This window comes from Salmo salar, chromosome 16, assembly GCF_965601325.2.
Source record: "Salmo salar chromosome 16, fSalSal1, whole genome shotgun sequence".
Taxonomy (NCBI): domain Eukaryota; kingdom Metazoa; phylum Chordata; class Actinopteri; order Salmoniformes; family Salmonidae; genus Salmo; species Salmo salar.
The window spans coordinates 97,998,093-98,019,684 of NC_138306.1; the positions used below are offsets into that span (position 1 = coordinate 97,998,093).

The following is a 21,592-nucleotide window of genomic DNA, read 5'->3' on the forward strand; positions in this document are numbered from 1 at the left end:
GATGTGTGTGTTTATGAACTGCTGCAGTTGTGTTTATCGAGGCTGTTCTTTACGATATCAGATGGTTTCCATTTAATACTGTATGTACGTAGCCACATCGTTTACAGATTAAACTACTGTGTTGAGAACCATCAGGGACAGGTTTGGTCTCTCTACTGCCCCCTCTGGGGATAATAGATACAGGTCTGGTCTCTCTACTGCCCCCTCTGGGGATAATAGATACAGGTCTGGTCTCTCTACTGCCCCCTCTGGGGATAATAGATACAGGTCTGGTCTCTCTACTGCCCCCTCTGGGGATAATAGATACAGGTCTGGTCTCTCTACTGCCCCCTCTGGGGATAATAGATACAGGTCTGGTCTCTCTACTGCCCCCTCTGGGGATAATAGATACAGGTCTGGTCTCTCTACTGCCCCCTCTGGGGATAATAGATACAGGTCTGGTCTCTCTACTGCCCCCTCTGGGGATAATAGATACAGGTCTGGTCTCTCTACTGCCCCCTCTGGGGATAATAGATACAGGTCTGGTCTCTCTACTGCCCCCTCTGGGGATAATAGATACAGGTCTACTGCCCCCTCTGGGGATAATAGATACAGGTCTGGTCTCTCTACTGCCCCCTGTGGGGATAATAGATACAGGTCAGTTCTCTCTACTGCCCCCTCTGGGGATAATAGATACAGGTCTGGTCTCTCTACTGCCCCCTCTGGGGATAATAGATACAGGTCTGGTCTCTCTACTGCCCCCTCTGGGGATAATAGATACAGGTCTGGTCTCTCTACTGCCCCCTCTGGGGATAATAGATACAGGTCTGGTCTCTCTACTGCCCCCTCTGGGGATAATAGATACAGGTCTGGTCTCTCTACTGCCCCCTGTGGGGATAATAGATACAGGTCAGTTCTCTCTACTGCCCCCTCTGGGGATAATAGATACAGGTCTGGTCTCTCTACTGCCCCCTCTGGGGATAATAGATACAGGTCTGGTCTCTCTACTGCCCCCTCTGGGGATAATAGATACAGGTCTGGTCTCTCTACTGCCCCCTCTGGGGATAATAGATACAGGTCTACTGCCCCCTCTGGGGATAATAGATACAGGTCTGGTCTCTCTACTGCCCCCTCTGGGGATAATAGATACAAGTCTACTGCCCCCTCTGGGGATAATAGATACAGGTCAGTTCTCTCTACTGCCCCCTCTGGGGATAATAGATACAGGTCTGGTCTCTCTACTGCCCCCTCTGGGGATAATAGATACAGGTCTGGTCTCTCTACTGCCCCCTCTGGGGATAATAGATACAGGTCTGGTCTCTCTACTGCCCCCTCTGGGGATAATAGATACAGGTCTGGTCTCTCTACTGCCCCCTCTGGGGATAATAGATACAGGTCTGGTCTCTCTACTGCCCCCTCTGGGGATAATAGATACAGGTCTGTTCTCTCTACTGCCCCCTCTGGGGATAATAGATACAGGTCTACTGTGTTCATAATGTGGTTTATCATTCCCACTGTCGTTGTTAATCAGCATGTCTGTCTATATCCATGATATACCAGTGTTGAAACCAGAACTACCCTGTCATCAGGTTTTCAGATTAAAGATGGTTGTATTTTCCTGCTGTAGTTTTTATTAGGATTGTATTCTTGAAGATGTTTTACTCCTACATGATGTGCCCTGCACTTGCTTGAGGTTGGGGTTCGTGTCCTTCGGGACGTTTTAAAATGTAATGGTCGTCCTCCAGCTGGTTTGACCTGTGATGTCGAGACGTCTCCACAGCGACAGGACAGACACGTTGCATATCCTGTTTCTGAGAGTCACTTCAGTTGGTTGGTGCTGCTAACGTCATCTAGCTGGATACTCTGCCTGCTGGGTACTCTGCCTGCTGGGTACTCTGCCTGCTGGGTACTCTGCCTGCTGCTGGGTACTCTGCCTGCTGCTGGGTACTCTGCCTGCTGCTGGGTACTCTGCCTGCTGGGTACTCTGCCTGCTGCTGGGTACTCTGCCTGCTGGGTACTCTGCCTGCCGGGTACTCTGACTGCCGGGTACTCTGCCTGCCGGGTACTCTGCCTGCTGCTGGGTACTCTGCCTGCTGCTGGGTACTCTGCCTGCTGCTGGGTACTCTGCCTGCTGCTGGGTACTCTGCCTGCCGGGTACTCTGACTGCCGGGTACTCTGACTGCCGGGTACTCTGCCTGCTGGACGGCTTCATTCAACGGTAAAGCCTCGGCGATTTGGACCAATGTGACGATACGAGACGTCGTATCCGCAGACAGAGATCTGGACCGGCTGGCGTTACATTGGAGGGAATTAGCAGGTTATACTGATCAGCTGTTCATCCTGGAAAACATTTGTCAGCCAGCTGGAACAGGAACTAGCAGCGGTGAGAAGAAAACAGGTTTGTGGTGAGAGAACTGCATTGAACTGGCTTGACTTGAGCAGCTACAGGTAGTTAGCTCGCCATAAAGGAGCAGCCTGATAATGGTTAACCTGTTGGCGACATTCAGCTTTCTTATTGCAGGGACACCGGGATACATACAGGAAGTATACAGACCATGATAACATACACCAGGGGCTACAACACATGACAGGTTATATGAAGACCTTAGAAGATACACACCTATTGATTTGAACAGCTCTCTTATTGGAATAATGTAGAATGGTTTTAATGTACTCGAACTCCTTATAGAAAACACAAGAGAGGTTTTTATTCGCGAATTTACGTCACATGTCGAGATATATTTTCAATACTCAAAAGTCTTATGGTACATATTGTGTTTTAGTTTTTACACTTACTGATCATTTCTAAATAATATTTATATCTTAAACAATGTGAAGAGGGTTTTGTTCCCCCCCCCCCATGTCCACTTCATTTTATGGATAAATATTCTTCCATACAATTAAAAAAATGAACAATGAAAGTTACATCGGGGTCGATATCATTTGGATCAAAATAAAACAGAGTCTTTCAAATGAACATTAATAGTATTTTATTTATTTCATTAAATCTTCTAACTCACTCCAAAATCTTCTGACTTAAGAACAGTCCCAAAATAAATGTTCAAGAGTCTCTGGGTCACAACCACAAAATGCACATTTGTTATCAATAGCTATTCTGTGTATAATAAAGGTCTTTACAGGGCAGATTCTATGGATGACTATGTATGATACTTCTTTCAGTTTATTAGATAGACAATATTCACCAGACAACAAGACTTTGTTCCAGTTAACTTGTCCTGGGGCTGCATTCCAGTATATTCTAGCGGAAGCAATAGTAACATCTTGACATAGTTTTCATATATATATATATATATATGTTATTACATTTATAGTTGATAAAATGTAAATTCCTTCTAGCTGAATTGAGGCTACAGAAATCCTCAACAGTTGGAGTATTGTTATGTTCTCCTAAGAGAAGAATAGCACCTTTATGGACGCTCTGACAACCATTAGATACTCAGGAGGGAATGGAATGTTCTGGGTCCTCATGAATTCTGCATAATCATATTATTATTCAATCATTATTATTCTGCATAATCATATAGTTATTATTATTATTCAATAATTATTATTCGATAATCATATAGTTATATTATTCAATCATTATTATTCGATAATCATATAGTTGTCTATCATTATTCAATAATTATTATTCGATAATCATATAGTTGTCCATCATATTCAATAATTGTTTAACCCAGATAATGCTGTTGCCAAACCAGTTCTTGAAAAACAAAGACTGTGTGTCTGTATTTTCTGCCTTTATTTTTCCAGATTGTATGTCTGTGTTTGTACATGAGGTTCCAAGTACTTGTTTATGAAAGTTAGCAAGTTTAACAGGGATTTTACCCAAATCAAAGTTGCATTTGAGTAATAATTGTAGACCACCAATCTGTTGGAATATTAAATTAGGGATTATAATCCAATCCTTATTTCTTAAATAGTTTTGTATCCATTTCATCTTAAATATTATATTAGAGGTTTTAAAATCCAGAGCATTCAACCCTCCCTCACTTTGGGTGATACATATTACCGCTTTTCTTAAATAATGAGGTTTATTCCTCCATATGAAGTTAAATCATTTAGTATCAACCATTTTAGTTACTGATAGAGGATCATCCAAGGCAAGGGAGGTATAAACTAATCTGGACAGACCTTCAGATTTTGATAAAAGTACACGTCCAGATAAAGAAAGATCTCTTAATAACCAGGAGTTAAAATCTCTTTCCAATTTTCTCTACAACAGGAGAGAAATTTAAGTTGGCCCTTTATTTCTGATCTTTGCTAACTTTAATACCAAAATATGTGATCCCATCTTTAACAGGGATATTACATACTGACTTTAAGTCACATGTTTTCAACGCAAAAGATGTACATTTCCTAATATTCAGAGATAAACCAGATGCATGTGAGAAGGTAGGCCTGACCACCGACAACGATGAGACAGCCAATAGGGAAGAGGCCAGAGACCTGGCAGTGTGTTGCCAGGACAACAACCTCTCCCTCAATGCGAGCAAGACAAAGGAGCTGATCGTGGACTACAGGGAAAAGGAGGGCTGAACAGGCCCCCATTCACATCGACGGGGCTGTAGTGGAACGGGGCGAGAGTTTCAAGTTACTTGGTGTCCACACCACCAACAAACTATCATGGTCCAAACACACCAAGACAGTCGTGAAGAGGGCACGACAAAACCTTTTCCCCCTCAGGAGACTGAAAAGATTTGGTATGGGTCCCCAGATCCTCAAAAAGTTCTACAGCTGCACCATCGAGAGCACCCTGACTGGTTGCCTCACCGCCTGGTATGGCAACTGCTCAGCATCTGACCGTAACGCGCTACAGAGAGTAGTGCGTATGGCCCAGTACATCACTGGGGCCAAGCTTCCTGCCATCCAGGACCTATATACCAGGCGGTGTCAGAGGAAGGCCCAAAAAAGACTCCAGTCACCCTAGTCATAGACTGTTTTCTTTGCTACCACACGGCAAGCGGTACCGAAGCGCCAAGACTAGGTCCATAAGGCTCCTTAACAGCTTCTACCCCCAAACCATAAGACTGCTGAAGTCATAACCTGTTCTCTCTGCTACCACACTGCAAGCGGTACCGAAGCGCCAAGTCTAGGTCCATAAGGCTCCTTAACCTGTTTAGGATAGGGGGTAGTATTTTCACGTCCGGATAAAAAATGTACCCGATTTAATCTGGTTATTACTCCTGCCCAGAAACTAGAATATGCATATCATTGTTTGATTTGGATAGAAAACATCCTAAAGCTTCTAAAACTGTTTGAATGGTGTCTGTGAGTATAACAGAACTCATATGGCAGGCCAAAACCTGATTAGATTCCATGCAGGAAGCGCACTCTCTGACCATTTCTTGGCCTTCTAAAGCCTCTTTATCAAAAACAAAGGATCTCTGCTGTAACGTGACATTTTCTAAGGCTCCCATAGGCTCTCAGAAGGCGCCAGAACGTTGAATGATGACTGCAGACCCTGGCTGAAAAACAGTAGGGGTTTTGGATAGTGGTCGATCTGAGAACAATGAAACGGGCACGCGCGTGCACGTGAAGAGTCCATTTTACATTTTCAGTCTTTGAACGAAAACAACGTCGCCCGGTCGGAATATTATCGCTATTTTACGAGAAAAATCATATAAAAATTGATTTTAAACAGCGTTTGACATGCTTCGAAGTACGGTAATGGAATATTTTGAATTTTTTTGTCACGATATGCGCCGGCGCGTCACCCTTCGGATAGTGTCTTGAACGCAAGAACAAAACGCAGCTATTTGGATATAACTATGGATTATTTGGAACCAAAACAACATTGGCTGTAAAGTAGAAGTCCTGGGAGTGCATTCTGACGAAGAACAGCAAAGGTAATCCAATTTTTCTTATAGTAAATCTGAGTTTGGTGAGTGCCAAACTTGGTGGGTGTCAAAATAGCTAGCCATGATGACCGGGCTATCTACTCAGAATATTGCAAAATGTGCTTTCGCCGAAAAGCTATTTTTAAAATCGGACACCGCGATTGCATAAAGGAGTTCTGTATCTATAATTCTTAAAATAATTGTTATGTTTTTTGTGAATGTTTATCATGAGTAATTTAGTAAATTCACCGGAAGTTTCGGTGGGTATGCTAGTTCTGAACGTCACATGCTAATGTAAAAAGCTGGTTTTTGATATAAATATGAACTTGATTGAACAAAACATGCATGTATTGTATAACATAATGTCCTAGGGTTGTCATCTGATGAAGATCATCAAAGGTTAGTGCTACATTTAGCTGTGGTTTGGGTTTATGTGACATTATATGCTAGCTTGAAAAATGGGTGTCTGATTATTTCTGGCTGGGTACTCTGCTGACATAATCTAATGTTTTGCTTTCGTTGTAAAGCCTTTTTGAAATCGGACAGTGTGGTTAGATAAAGGAGAATCTTGTCTTTAAAATGGTGTAAAATAGTCATATGTTTGAGAAATTGAAGTTTTTGTATTTTTGAGGAGTTTGTAATTCGCGCCACGCCCATCATTGGATATTGGAGCGGTGTTCCGCTAGCGGAATGTCTAGATGTAAGAGGTTAAACAGCTTCTACCTCCAAGCCATAAGACTGCTGGAGTCATAGACTGTTCTCTCTGCTACCACACTGCAAGCGGTACCGGAGCGCCAAGTCTAGGTCCATAAGGCTCCTTAACAGCTTCTACCTCCAAGCCATAAGACTGCTGAACATCTAATCAAATGGCTACCCAGACTATTACATTGCCCCCCCACCCCACCCCCCAACACTCACACTGCTGCTACTCGCTGTTTATTATCTATAGTCACTTTACCCCACCTACATGTACAAATTACCTTGACTAACCTGTACCCCTGCACATTGACTCTGTACCGGTACCCCCTGTATATAGCCTCCACATTGACTCTGTACCGGTACCCCCTGTATATAGCCTCCACATTGACTCTGTACCGGTACCCCCTGTATATAGCCTCCACATTGACTCTGTACCGGTACCCCCTGTATATAGCCTCCACATTGACTCTGTACCGGTACCCCCTGTATATAGCCTCCACATTGACTCTGTACCGGTACACCCCCTGTATATAGCCTCCACATTGACTCTGTACCGGTACCCCCTGTATATAGCCTCCACATTGACTCTGTACCGGTACCCCCTGTATATAGCCTCCACATTGACTCTGTACCGGTACCCCCTGTATATAGCCTCCACATTGACTCTGTACCGGTACACCCCCTGTATATAGCCTCCACATTGACTCTGTACCGGTACCCCCTGTATATAGCCTCCACATTGACTCGGTACCGGTACCCCCTGTATATAGCCTCCACATTGACTCTGTACCGGTACCCCCTGTATATAGCCTCCACATTGACTCTGTACCGATACCCCCTGTATATAGCCTCCACATTGACTCTGTACAGTAACACCCTGTATATAGCCTCCACATTGACTCTGTACCGGTACCCCCCCTGTATATAGCCTCCACATTGACTCTGTACCGGTACCCCCTGTATATAGCCTCCACATTGACTCTGTACCGGTACACCCTGTATATAGCCTCCACATTGACTCTGTACCGGTACCCCCTGTTTATAGCCTCCACATTGACTCTGTACCGGTACCCCCCCTGTATATAGCCTCCACATTGACTCTGTACAGTAACACCCTGTATATAGCCTCTACATTGACTCTGTACCGGTACCCCCTGTATATAGCCTCCACATTGACTCTGTACCGGTACCCCCTGTATATAGCCACCACATTGACTCTGTACCGGTACCCCCTGTATATAGCCTCCACATTGACTCTGTACCGGTACCCCCTGTATATAGCCTCCACATTGACTCGGTACCGGTACCCCCTGTTTATAGCCTCATTACTAACCTGTACCCCTGCACTTTGACTCGGTACCAATACCTCTTGTTTATAACCTCGTTGTTGTTATTTTATTGTGTTACTTTTTATAAATTTTTTTACTTTAGTTTATTTAGTAAATCTTTTCTATTTCTTGAACTGCATTGTTGGTAAAGGGCTTGTAAGTCAGCATTTCACTGTAAAGTCTACCTACACCTGTTGTATTCGGCGCATGTGACAAATAAAATGTGATTTGAAGACCTTCCCTTTAAATGCGCCTCTGAACTGCTATACCTGCAGAGGGGCTGTTGCCATATAAAATGTGATTTGAAGACCTTCCCTTTAAATGCGCCTCTGAACTGCTAGACCTGCAGAGGGGCTGTTGCCATATGATAACTAGATGTTGTTACCCCATAGATTCTTCCAAAAAGATCAGAAGAATATGTATGAGTCTCTTGTAGGAAGTAAATGTCTGCATTAAACCGTTTGCAGTGCAGGAAAATAGCCTTATGTTTGACTAAATCACCAATACCCCTGATATTATTATCGTTTTAAAATAATACAATTCAGTTTCCCCTGCCTTACGAGCTGCAGCCACCATCGGCCACAGTTTCTCCCGTGTCACTTTGTCCGCAGAGGTCAGATCCTTCGTCAACCTCAATTTTAGCTTGATGTGGAACTGACAGTTCTTGGCCTCCAGAGAAGATCTCGTGTAGATCTGTTGGTGAACTGACAGTTCTTGGCCTCCAGAGAAGATCTCGTGTAGATCTGTTGGTGAACCGACAGTTCTTGGCCTCCAGAGAAGATCTCGTGTAGATCTGTTGGTGAACTGACAGTTCTTCGCCTCCAGAGAAGATCTCGTGTAGATCTGTTGGTGAACCGACAGTTCTTGGCCTCCAGAGAAGATCTCGTGTAGATCTGTTGGTGAACCGGATGATAGTTGTCTTCGGACTCTGGTCTTGATCGTTGAGTCAAACGATGAACGATGTCCACATTTCCCTGAAGTTTGGCTTTTGATTCGGGAATAACAGCTCCACAGACGTCAACAACTCTGCATTTGATGTCCTCACCTGCCTGCTCTGGAATTCCATGGAGCCTCAGGTTCCACCTGTGCTGGTGTCTCTCCGCCTCATTCACCTTTTGCCTCAGGTTCCACCTGCGCTGGTATCTCTCCTCATTCACCTATTGCCTCAGGTTCTACCTGTGCTGGTATCTCTCCTCATTCACCTTTTGCCTCAGGTTCCACCTGTGCTGGTATCTCTCCGCCTCATTCACCTATTGCCTCAGGTTCTACCTGTGCTGGTATCTCTCCTCATTCACCTTTTGCCTCAGGTTCCACCTGCGCTGGTATCTCTCCTCATTCACCTTTTGCCTCAGGTTCCACCTGTGCTGGTATCTCTCCGCCTCATTCACCTTTTGCCTCAGGTTCCACCTGTGCTGGTGTCTCTCCGCCTCATTCAAATCAAATCAAATCAAATGTATTTATATAGCCCTTCGTACATCAGCTGATATCTCAAAGTGCTGTACAGAAACCCAGCCTAAAACCCCAAACAGCAAGCAATGCATGTGAAAGAAGCACGGTGGCTAGGAAAAACTCCCTAGGAAAAACTCCCTAGAAAGGCAAAAACCTAGGAAGAAACCTAGAGAGGAACCAGGCTATGAGGGGTGGCCAGTCCTCTTCTGGCTGTGCAGGGTGGATATTATAACAGAACATGGTCAAGATGTTAAAATGTTCATAAGTGACCAGCATGGTCAAATAATAATAATCATAGTAGTTGTCGAGGGTGCAACAAGCACGTCCGGTGAACAGGTCAGGGTTCCATAGCCGCAGGCAGAACAGTTGAAACTGGAGCAGCAGCACGGCCAGGTGGACTGGGGACAGCAAGGAGTCATCATGCCAGGTAGTCCTGAGGCATGGTCCTAGGGCTCAGGTCCTCCGAGAGAAAGACAGAAAGAGAGAAAGAGAGAATTAGAGAGAGCATATTTAAATTCACACAGGACACCGGATAAGACAAGAGAAATACTCCAGATGTAACAGACTGACCCTAGCCCCCCGACACATAAACTACTGCAGCATAAATACTGGAGGCTGAGACAGGAGGGATCAGAAGACACTGTGGCCCCATCCGATGATACCCCAGGGTAATGTTCTGGCTATAGACCGTATATTATAGATGCTATGATAGCCACATTACCTTAGCATATTCAGGGTAATGTTCTGGCTATAGACCGTATATTATAGATGCTATGATAGCCACATTACCTTAGCATATTCAGGGTAATGTTCTGGCTATAGACCGTATATTATAGACGCTATGATAACCACATTACCTTAGCATATTCAGGGTAATGTTCTGGCTACAGACCGTATATTACATACGCTATGATAACCACATTACCTTAGCATATTCAGGGTAATGTTCTGGCTATAGACTGTATATTATAGACGCTATGATAACCACATTACCTTAGCATATTCAGGGTAATGTTCTGGCTATAGACTGTATATTACATACGCTATGATAACCACATTACCTTAGCATATTCAGGGTAATGTTCTGGCTATAGACCGTATATTATAGACGCTATGATAACCACATTACCTTAGCATATTCAGGGTAATGTTCTGGCTATAGACCGTATATTACATACGCTATGATAACCACATTACTTTAGCATATTCAGGGTAATGTTCTGGCTATAGACCGTATATTATAGACGCTATGATAACCACATTACCTTAGCATATTCAGGGTAATGTTCTGGCTATAGACCGTATATTATAGACACTACGATAACCACATTACCTTAGCATATTCAGGGTAATGTTCTGGCTATAGACTGTATATTATAGATGCTATGATAACCACATTACCTTAGCATATTCAGGGTAATGTTCTGGCTATAGACCGTATATTATAGATGCTACGATAGCCACATTACCTTAGCATATTCAGGGTAATGTTCTGGCTATAGACTGTATATTATAGACGCTACGATAGCCACATTACCTTAGCATATTCAGGGTAATGTTCTGGCTATAGACTGTATATTATAGACGCTATGATAACCACATTACCTTAGCATATTCAGGGTAATGTTCTGGCTATAGACTGTATATTATAGACGCTATGATAACCACATTACCTTAGCATATTCAGGGTAATGTTCTGGCTATAGACTGTATATTATAGACGCTACGATAGCCACATTACCTTAGCATATTCAGGGTAATGTTCTGGCTATAGACTGTATATTATAGACGCTACGATAACCACATTACCTTAGCATATTCAGGGTAATGTTCTGGCTATAGACTGTATATTATAGACGCTATGATAACCACATTACCTTAGCATATTCAGGGTAATGTTCTGGCTATGGACTGTATATTATAGATGCTATGATAACCACATTACCTTAGCATATTCAGGGTAATGTTCTGGCTATAGACTGTATATTATAGACGCTACGATAACCACATTACCTTAGCATATTCAGGGTAATGTTCTGGCTATAGACTGTATATTATAGACGCTACGATAACCACATTACCTTAGCATATTCAGGGTAATGTTCTGGCTATAGACTGTATATTATAGACGCTATGACAACCACATTACCTTAGCATATTCAGGGTAATGTTCTGGCTATAGACCGTATATTATAGACGCTACGATAGCCACATTACCTTAGCATATTCAGGGTAATGTTCTGGCTATAGACTGTATATTATAGACGCTACGATAACCACATTACCTTAGCATATTCAGGGTAATGTTCTGGCTATAGACTGTATATTATAGACGCTACGATAGCCACATTACCTTAGCATATTCAGGGTAATGTTCTGGCTATAGACTGTATATTATAGACGCTACGATAGCCACATTACCTTAGCATATTCAGGGTGATGTTCTGGCTATAGACTGTATATTATAGACGCTATGATAACCACATTACCTTAGCATATTCAGGGTAATGTTCTGGCTATAGACTGTATATTATAGACGCTATGATAACCACATTACGTTAGCATATTCAGGGTAATGTTCTGGCTATAGACTGTATATTATAGACGCTACCAGCACCACATTACCTTAGCATATTCAGGGTAATGTTCTGGCTATAGACTGTATATTATAGACGCTATGATAGCCACATTACCTTAGCATATTCAGGGTAATGTTCTGGCTATAGACTGTATATTATAGACGCTATGATAACCACATTACCTTAGCATATTCAGGGTAATGTTCTGGCTATAGACTGTATATTATAGACGCTACGATAGCCACATTACCTTAGCATATTCAGGGTAATGTTCTGGCTATAGACCGTATATTATAGACGCTACGATAGCCACATTACCTTAGCATATTCAGGGTAATGTTCTGGCTATAGACTGTATATTATAGACGCTATGATAACCACATTACCTTAGCATATTCAGGGTACTGTTCTGGCTATAGACCGTATATTATAGACGCTACGATAGCCACATTACCTTAGCATATTCAGGGTAATGTTCTGGCTATAGACTGTATATTATAGACGCTACGATAACCACATTACCTTAGCATATTCAGGGTAATATTCTGGCTATAGACTGTATATTATAGACGCTACGATAACCACATTACCTTAGCATATTCAGGGTAATGTTCTGGCTATAGACTGTATATTATAGACGCTACGATAGCCACATTACAATGCATGTTAAAAGGCCTTTTCGCACTGCATTGTTCTTAACCACAGGCTATCTAAGAATGGCTCTGGGCTAGTTCATCAAAACAATTAAAGAGCTTTAAATCAAAATGAAATTATATTATAGACGCTACACATTGATTTTCACGCTTTCTCAGGATATCATCCATTTTGCTGCTTATCATAATGGCATGCATTACCAACGCTGCCATACTGTATGTCTACAGTATGATGGCATTACCAACGCTGCCATACTGTATGTCTACAGTATGATGGCATTACCAACGCTGCCATAATGTATGTCTACAGTATGATGGCATTACCAACGCTGCCATACTGTATGTCTACAGTATGATGGCATTACCAACGCAGCCATACTGTATGTCTACAGTATGATGGCATTACCAACGCTGCCATACTGTATGTCTACAGTATGATGGCATTACCAACGCAGCCATACTGTATGTCTACAGTATGATGGCATTACCAACGCAGCCATACTGTATGTCTACAGTATGATGGCATTACCAACGCTGCCATACTGTATGTCTACAGTATGATGGCATTACCAACGCTGCCATACTGTATGTCTACAGTATGATGGCATTACCAACGCTGCCATACTGTATGTCTACAGTATGATGGCATTACCAACGCTGCCATACTGTATGTCTACAGTATGATGGCATTACCAACGCTGCCATACTGTATGTCTACAGTATGATGGCATTACCAACGCTGCCATACTGTATGTCTACAGTATGATGGCATTACCAACGCTGCCATACTGTATGTCTACAGTATGATGGCATTACCAACGCAGCCATACTGTATGTCTACAGTATGATGGCATTACCAACGCTGCCATACTGTATGTCTACAGTATGATGGCATTACTGGCCTAATGGACATGTGCAATCAATGAATGTGCCCTTTGAATAGCTGAACTCACACATCATTTCCTTATTGTGTAGTTAGCTGCATGTTCTACATTATAAATAGATCATGTATATGAGGCTAACCATCAACCAGATTGTTTTACATGATTTATCTGACATTAAATAGTTTAGTCCAAATCCAAATGTTTTGATGTGGATTGAGGCCTGTGTCCCCCGTTGTATTCAGCTCTCCTTATTTCTATTGTGGATTGTGTTTCTGTCCGCCAATGGAAAGTCTACAAAACTATGAGAAAACCAGCCTATGTATTTAATACATGGAATTGGATTGTGATGATACCGATAAATGAGTCGTGCACACAATTTGTATTATTTTTTTTAATCAGGAATCAAATTTGATGTGCATGAAATAGTTTAGTGAAATTTGCATAAAAGGAGAGTAATCGCCCATAATTCTGCACCTTTGGATAGTTGATCATCATGATTTAGTGACGGCAAAGAACATTAATGGATCTCCTGGGGTTTTAAAGAGACCAACTTCCTGTTCTGTTGGCTGTTGCACTCAAGAGATCAGCAGAGATGTGTTCATATTTCTGCAGGCAGTTGTGTTATTTTGATCAATGTATTTGCAATTTTGACTGTATAATATATTTTTTTATGAATGTTTTTATGTGTTTAAAAGACAACTACATTTTCAAAATACATTTACTGTTTTGCAAAAGTTGTTTTCATCCAGACTGTTGCTTGTGAGGCAGTCCATGTTACCAGTACATGACTTTAACACATTTCATACTTTATTCTGTATAGTCTTCTAATGTATATATTTCCAATCATAACAACAACAAAAATGTTACTACTTTATTACTTAGCTATTTGTGTATATTTGTGTATATTTTTGATCATGGGTATTGTACTGTTGAGGGAAGTTTGCAAGTCAGCATTTCCCTGTATCCCGTGAAGAGAAATCTTTGATTAGAAGATGAACGGACCCCCATTCACAACAGCTGTCGTACCGATGTGAGCAGCACTATCTAGCCATCACTGATACTGATAATTCACTTGCTCAATGTGAAAACACAATATAGACCAACGAAGCGACTCATTCTGATTTCTCTTCACAATCACAGGAGGTGCACCGTTCCTGGAGGTACTGCAATACCAGGTCGATGCGTGGAGTGGACGGAGCAAGCCCCTATTCCATCTCCCTGTTCCAAAAATCAATTTAATATATGGTCCCCAGATAGGGGACGTATCAGATATTAAACTGATAAGAACAGATACTACACTTGATCTTAGCCAAAAGGCCGAGAAGCGATACCGCAATGCTTTCGGGAGGAAGTCGCCGTTCACCGACACGTCAAATTCTACTATGGTTACACCAAAATGAGCTCGGTATGTTTTTTGTTTTCCATTAAAAAGATAATGCTTTAAATAAATGTTAGCAATGGATCGGGAGTTGATCAAAGTCAGGAATAACCACGTTTCACTGTTATAAAGTTACACTTTGGTAAGTTATAAAGTCACGTGGTCATCCGCCCTCCACCCTCCAATCAGAAACGAGAGAAAGCGTTGTTAAATTAAAACCAGATCAACAGCTAAATTGGAATAATAATATATTACGGGTGGTGGTGGGGGGACAATATGGAGATAATAATATTGACATAACATTTGATCTTGTATTAAATATACATGGTATCGTTGCTGCTACAACCGAACTGAAGTAATTGTCCACCTGGTGGCGCCAGAGATCCACCGACCGTCGCTGTTTCCTTCCTGTCCTGTAGTTCAGCAAACTGCATCTCATGTTCAACCACTTGACTTCAATACGTCGTCAACGAAAATAATGTGAACAATAAAAAATAGCCTGTCTTTTTTTTGTATCTGTCTGTAGAGCCTTGTATGATCAGGCCATTGTGAGGAGGTCTTCATAAAGTGTCCCTCCTAAATTACTAGATGCCAAACTTCAAAGATGTCCACAGCACTGGACTGCAGTGAGAGAGCCAGGCCTACACTACGGCCTAAGGACTGGCTTATGGTCCTGGCTGCCTGAATGTTTCCTCCACATAACAAACTAACAAACACAGCACTGGACTGCAGTGAGAGAGCCAGGCCTACAGTACGGCCTAAGGACTGGCTTATGGTCCTGGCTGCCTGAATGTTTCCTCCACATAATAAACTAACAAACACAGCACTGGACTGCAGTGAGAGAGCCAGGCCTACAGTACGGCCTAAGGAGCGGGCCTGGCTTATGGTCCTGGCTGCCTGAATGTTTTCTCCACATAATAAACTAACAAACACAGCACTTTGGAGGCTTACTCAGTCACTACAACAAACTTCATAAAATGCCATTAGGCCTAATGAAGATACTATATATATATATATATATATATATATATATGTAAGTTACTTGATTGGTGTCTTGTGAATCAACCTGTATGCGCATTAGGGTTGAATATTTCCCCGGGATTATAGGATAATAAATCACTTTTCTCCCAGGTAACCTGGTAGTTTCCATCCAAACTGGAAGTGTCATTCAAAAGCATTATAAGGTATATAAATGTGTGGATTTGATGAGAGCTTTGATCAGCATGAACATTGTAATCTGATGCTACCTGAGTCTGATGAGACATATAATAAATACATTTTATGAGCCCTACATTAACCACATTTAATGAGCCAAAAACCCCAAATTATTGTACAGTTATCCATTAGGTCCACCAGGTCCTCACTTACAATGACTGTGAAACATTACTGCATTCAAACTTTATTTTATGACGTTCAGCACACTAACCAGTGATATATTTTTGCAATGGGAAGTAACAGCTGGTTTGTTCATTTCATTTTGGAAATGAAACAGTTGTGTAATTGTATTGTTCTGACTTCTTGGGGCCGACTGGAGTGAATGTCATCAAAAAGCATTGCTCCTCCTTCACTACAACTAGAACGACCCGACTACAGACTATATAATGTCGGGAGCATTACGTGATGCTGTGTTTTCTCTTATTCTGATGATTTTATAGTTTGACACGACGTGTTGGAAGATGTTTGGTCCTTCTGACGGCCTAAGTCCTATAATCACGGTTCACCGCTGGATCTAAGCGAAGGCTTCAGTTCAACCTGTCCAGAGGCAGGTTGAACGTCAGATGAATGGATGTTGGTCCCCAGGTCGACCCTTGGCAATGAGAGAAAATTGACTACCTGGACTATTTCAAATCAAATCAAACTTTATTTGTCACATGCGCCGAATACAGCAGGTACCTTACCGCGAAATGCTGACTTACAAGCCCTTAACCAACAATGCAGTTCAAGAAAGAGTTAAGAAAATCTACATTGAACCCCCATCTATTTATATTGTACCCTGCTGCTACTCGCTGTTTATTATCTATGCATAGTCACTTCACCCCATCCTACATGTACAAATGACCTCTAACCTGTACCCCTGCACTTTGACCTGTATATCGCCTCATTACTAACCTGTACCCCTGCACTTTGACTCGGTACCGGTACCACCTGTATATAGCCTCGTTACTAACCTGTACCCCTGCACTTTGACTCGGTACCGGTACCACCTGTATATAGCCTCGTTACTAACCTGTACCCCTGCACTTTGACTCGGTACCGGTACCACCTATATAGAGCCTCGTTACTTACCTGTACCCCTGCACTTTGACCTGTATATAGCCTCGTTACTAACCTGTACCCCTGCACTTTGACCCGGTACCGGTACCACCTGTATATCGCCACTACACCCCTACCTACTGTTTATTATCTATGCACTACACCCCTACCTACTGTTTATTATCTATGCACTACACCCCTACCTACTGTTTATTATCTATGCACTACACTACACTAATAACTCTACCTACATGTACAAATTACCTTGACTAACCTGTACCCCCTGTATATAGCCTCCACATTGACTCTGTACCGGTACCCCCTGTATATAGCCTCCACATTGACTCTGTACCGGTACCCCCTGTATATAGCCTCCACATTGACTCTGTACCGGTACCCCCTGTATATAGCCTCCACATTGACTCTGTACCGGTACCCCCTGTATATAGTCTCCACATTGACTCTGTACCGGTACCCCCTGTATATAGCCTCCACATTGACTCTGTACCGGTACCCCCTGTATATAGCCTCCACATTGACTCTGTACCGGTACCCCCTGTATATAGCCTCCACATTGACTCTGTACCGGTACCCCCTGTATATAGCCTCCACATTGACTCTGTACCGGTACCCCCTGTATATAGCCTCCACATTGACTCTGTACCGGTACCCCCTGTATATAGCCTCCACATTGACTCTGTACCGGTACCCCCTGTATATAGTCTCCACATTGACTCTGTACCGGTACCCCCTGTATATAGCCTCCACTTTGACTCGGTACCGGTACCACCTGTATATAGCCTCCACATTGACTCTGTACCGGTACCCCCTGTATATAGTCTCCACATTGACTCTGTACCGGTACCCCCTGTATATAGCCTCCACTTTGACTCGGTACCGGTACCACCTGTATATAGCCTCGTTACTAACCTGTACCCCTGCACTTTGACTCGGTACCGGTACCACCTGTATAGAGCCTCGTTACTAACCTGTACCCCTGCACTTTGACTCGGTACCGGTACCACCTGTATATCGCCTCGTTATTGTTATTTTATTGCGTTACTTTTTATTATTTTTTACTTTCGTTTATTTGGTAAATATCTTCTTAACTGTTTCTTGAAGAAGCATTGGAACTGTAAATCTGTATATTCATCACCTTAAGCTGAAGATTCCTGATGTGGTCGGAGCACTAAACCGTGTAGGAGACGGAAACGAGGAGGAAAGTCCATCCGTTATACTGATGTGGTCGGAGCACTAAACCGTGTAGGAGACGGAAACGAGGAGGAAAGTCCATCCGTTATACTGATGTGGTCGGAGCACTAAACCGTGTAGGAGACGGAAACGAGGAGGAAAGTCCATCCGTTATACTGATGTGGTCGGAGCACTAAACCGTGTAGGAGACGGAAACGAGGAGGAAAGTCCATCCGTTATACTGATGTGGTCGGAGCACTAAACCGTGTAGGAGACGGAAACGAGGAGGAAAGTCCATCCGTTATACTGATGTGGTCGGAGCACTAAACCGTGTAGGAGACGGAAACGAGGAGGAAAGTCCATCCGTTATACTGATGTGGTCGGAGCACTAAACCGTGTAGGAGACGGAAACGAGGAGGAAAGTCCATCCGTTATACTGATGTGGTCGGAGCACTAAACCGTGTAGGAGACGGAAACGAGGAGGAAAGTCCATCCGTTATACTGATGTTTGAAGAACAGTATCTGTCTACTCATGTGATGCTGGGATAAGTAAGATATACAGTGAGAGCTATAGACAATAAGCCGCTGCAGTGACGAAATTGATAAAATAACGGCCATGTATCAAGTGTGATGACGACGGAATATTTTCTGTATTTATTAGGATCCCCATTAGCTGCTACAAAAGTATCAGAATTGTTCACTTCTCTCATTGACTTCTCAAACCCCGGGTAGGTTTTGCTTCGCAGGCGTTCTTGGAAATCTCACGTCTCTGGGTTTAGGATCTCTGGCAGTGCGGGAACAGGAAGTTCCCGGCAGGCGCGCATCACTAGAATAAAAGGAAGCGCCAGAATTGTGCAGTCGAAACGACAACTTTTGCGTCCGTTTCAAATGTATTACTACAGGTAACGTTTAAACTTTAAACGTTCTAATATCGAAAGAACATGTCATAACATGCTAGTTAACAAATACATCAAGGTATTATCACGTCTGGTAAAGGTTTTATGTGCTAATTTTGTCTCAACCGATTGAGTGAAGAACGTCCTGAACTATTTTACAAATCACATAGTTAGATATTTTAGGTTTGTACAGTATATAATCTCGTCAAGGTAATTTCATAAATAATCAATTTATTTGAGATTTCTGGGTTTGTTTTACATGTCGTTATTGGTTTTGTGTAAAATGAACGAGCTGCTAAACTCCGGACTTCAGTGCAGGCAGGGTGTCATAATTGTTGAAGCCGTGTTGTATGGACCAAACTGCAGACGGAATGTGGATATTCATCTTTTTAATATAGAAGAGCAAAGCCACGAAACTCACGACAGGCTAACAGGCTAACAGGCTAACAGGCTAACAGGCTAACAAAAAGGCTAGCAGTGTTAGCACAACCACCCACAAACCCAAGTGACAAACATCCTCCTAAATATATGACTCCCAATCAGGAACAACGATCCCCAGCTGTTCCTGATCAGGAGTCACAAGACTAACACAGAAACAGACATACTAGAAAACACATACAGACTTCTTCTGCCACGTCCTGACCAAAATACTACACCACTACTCCCTCTGCTGGTCAGGACGTGACACAGTGAGGGTGCAGCAGAGAGAGACAATGTCACGGTCCCACTACTGTTGAAGCTAAATGTTATGATAATCTGTTTTCTACATGTCTACCAAGGCCGTAGCCATGGAGTCAACATTAGGGGGGACCAAATCTGCCGGTGGAAAATCCCCCCCAGAAAAAAATCTAAATTTGAAATCTAATTTCCTGCCATTCTAAAATAAAATAAAATTCACAAACACGTGGGATGAACTTTTTACTTTGTTTATTTTTTCCAATAATGTTTAATAGTGTTTTGTATTACATTGCTGTTTTTTGTTCTTGTCTCATTGTATGTAATGGCAGAGATGAGGGATGAAGGAAGTTCAACCAATACCATCACCATATAAACAGACATCTATGCATTGTTATATGAAGACATGTCCAGATATTGTGGCCGAGGTTTAGCAAATTGTTGTTTTTATTTACAAGTAAACTTGGGTGGGCAGCAGGGGCGTTTACTCTGCTCTCCTCTTCTCCTCTGGTCCTCTCTTCTCTTCTCGTCCTCTCCTCCTCTCCTCCCATCTTCTCTTCTCCTCTCCAGTCATCTCAGGTTCGAGTTGCCAAACGTCAGCCTCGAAACCTTAATGACTTGGAGAAGATTTGCAAAGAGGAGTGGGACAAAATCCCTCCTGAGATGTGTGCAAACCTGGTGGCCAACTACAAGAAACGTCTGACCTCTGTGATTGCCAACAAGGGTTTTGCCACCAAGTACTAAGTCATGTTTTGCAGAGGGATCAAATACTTATTTCCCCCATTAAAATGCAAATCATTTTATAACATTTTTGACATGCGTTTTTCTGGATTTTTTTGTTATTATTCTGTCTCACTGTTCAAATAAACCTACCATTAAAATTATAGACTGATCATTTCTTTGTCAGTGGAGAAACGTACATAATCAGCAGGGGATCAAATACTTATTCCACTCGCTGTATATACTGTTTTCTATAGTATCTTAGTCTGTTCCGCTCATCCATATGTATAGTCTTAATTCATTCCTACTTAGATGTAATTTGTTAGATATTACTGCACTGTCACAGCTAGAAGCACAAGACAGTAAGAAAATATTTACCTAGAACGCTAGCGGATTAATATTAAGAAGCAAAGCTATATACAGGGGGTACCGGTACAGAGTCAATGTGGAGGCTATATACAGGGGGTACCGGTACAGAGTCAATGTGGAGGCTATATACAGGGGGTACCGGTACAGAGTCAATGTGGAGGCTATATACAGGGGTTACCGGTACAGAGTCAATGTGGAGGCTATATACAGGGGTTACCGGTACAGAGTCAATGTGGAGACTATATACAGGGGTTACCGGTACAGAGTCAATGTGGAGGCTATATACAGGGGGTACCGGTACAGAGTCAATGTGGAGGCTATATACAGGGGGTACCGGTACAGTCAATGTGGAGGCTATATACAGGGGTTACCGGTACAGAGTCAATGTGGAGGCTATATACAGGGGTTACCGGTACAGAGTCAATGTGGAGGCTATATACAGGGTGGTACCGGTACAGAGTCAATGTGGAGGCTATATACAGGGGGTACCGATACAGAGTCAATGTGGAGGCTATATACAGGGGGTACCGGTACAGAGTCAATGTGGAGGCTATATACAGGGGGTACCGGTACAGAGTCAATGTGGAGGCTATATACAGGGGGTACCGGTACAGAGTCAATGTGGAGGCTATATACAGGGGGTACCGGTACAGAGTCAATGTGGAGGCTATATACAGG

At 42.7% G+C, this 21,592-nt stretch overlaps 1 non-coding gene across 1 annotated transcript; it reads right to left on the reverse strand.

Annotated features, from left to right (window-relative positions):
• Nucleotides 1-14,570: 14,570 nt before the first annotated feature.
• Nucleotides 14,571-14,761, reverse strand: LOC123738793 (U2 spliceosomal RNA). Its single transcript, XR_006767540.1, has one exon. It is a non-coding gene; the product is annotated as a U2 spliceosomal RNA (small nuclear RNA).
• Nucleotides 14,762-21,592: the final 6,831 nt, after the last annotated feature.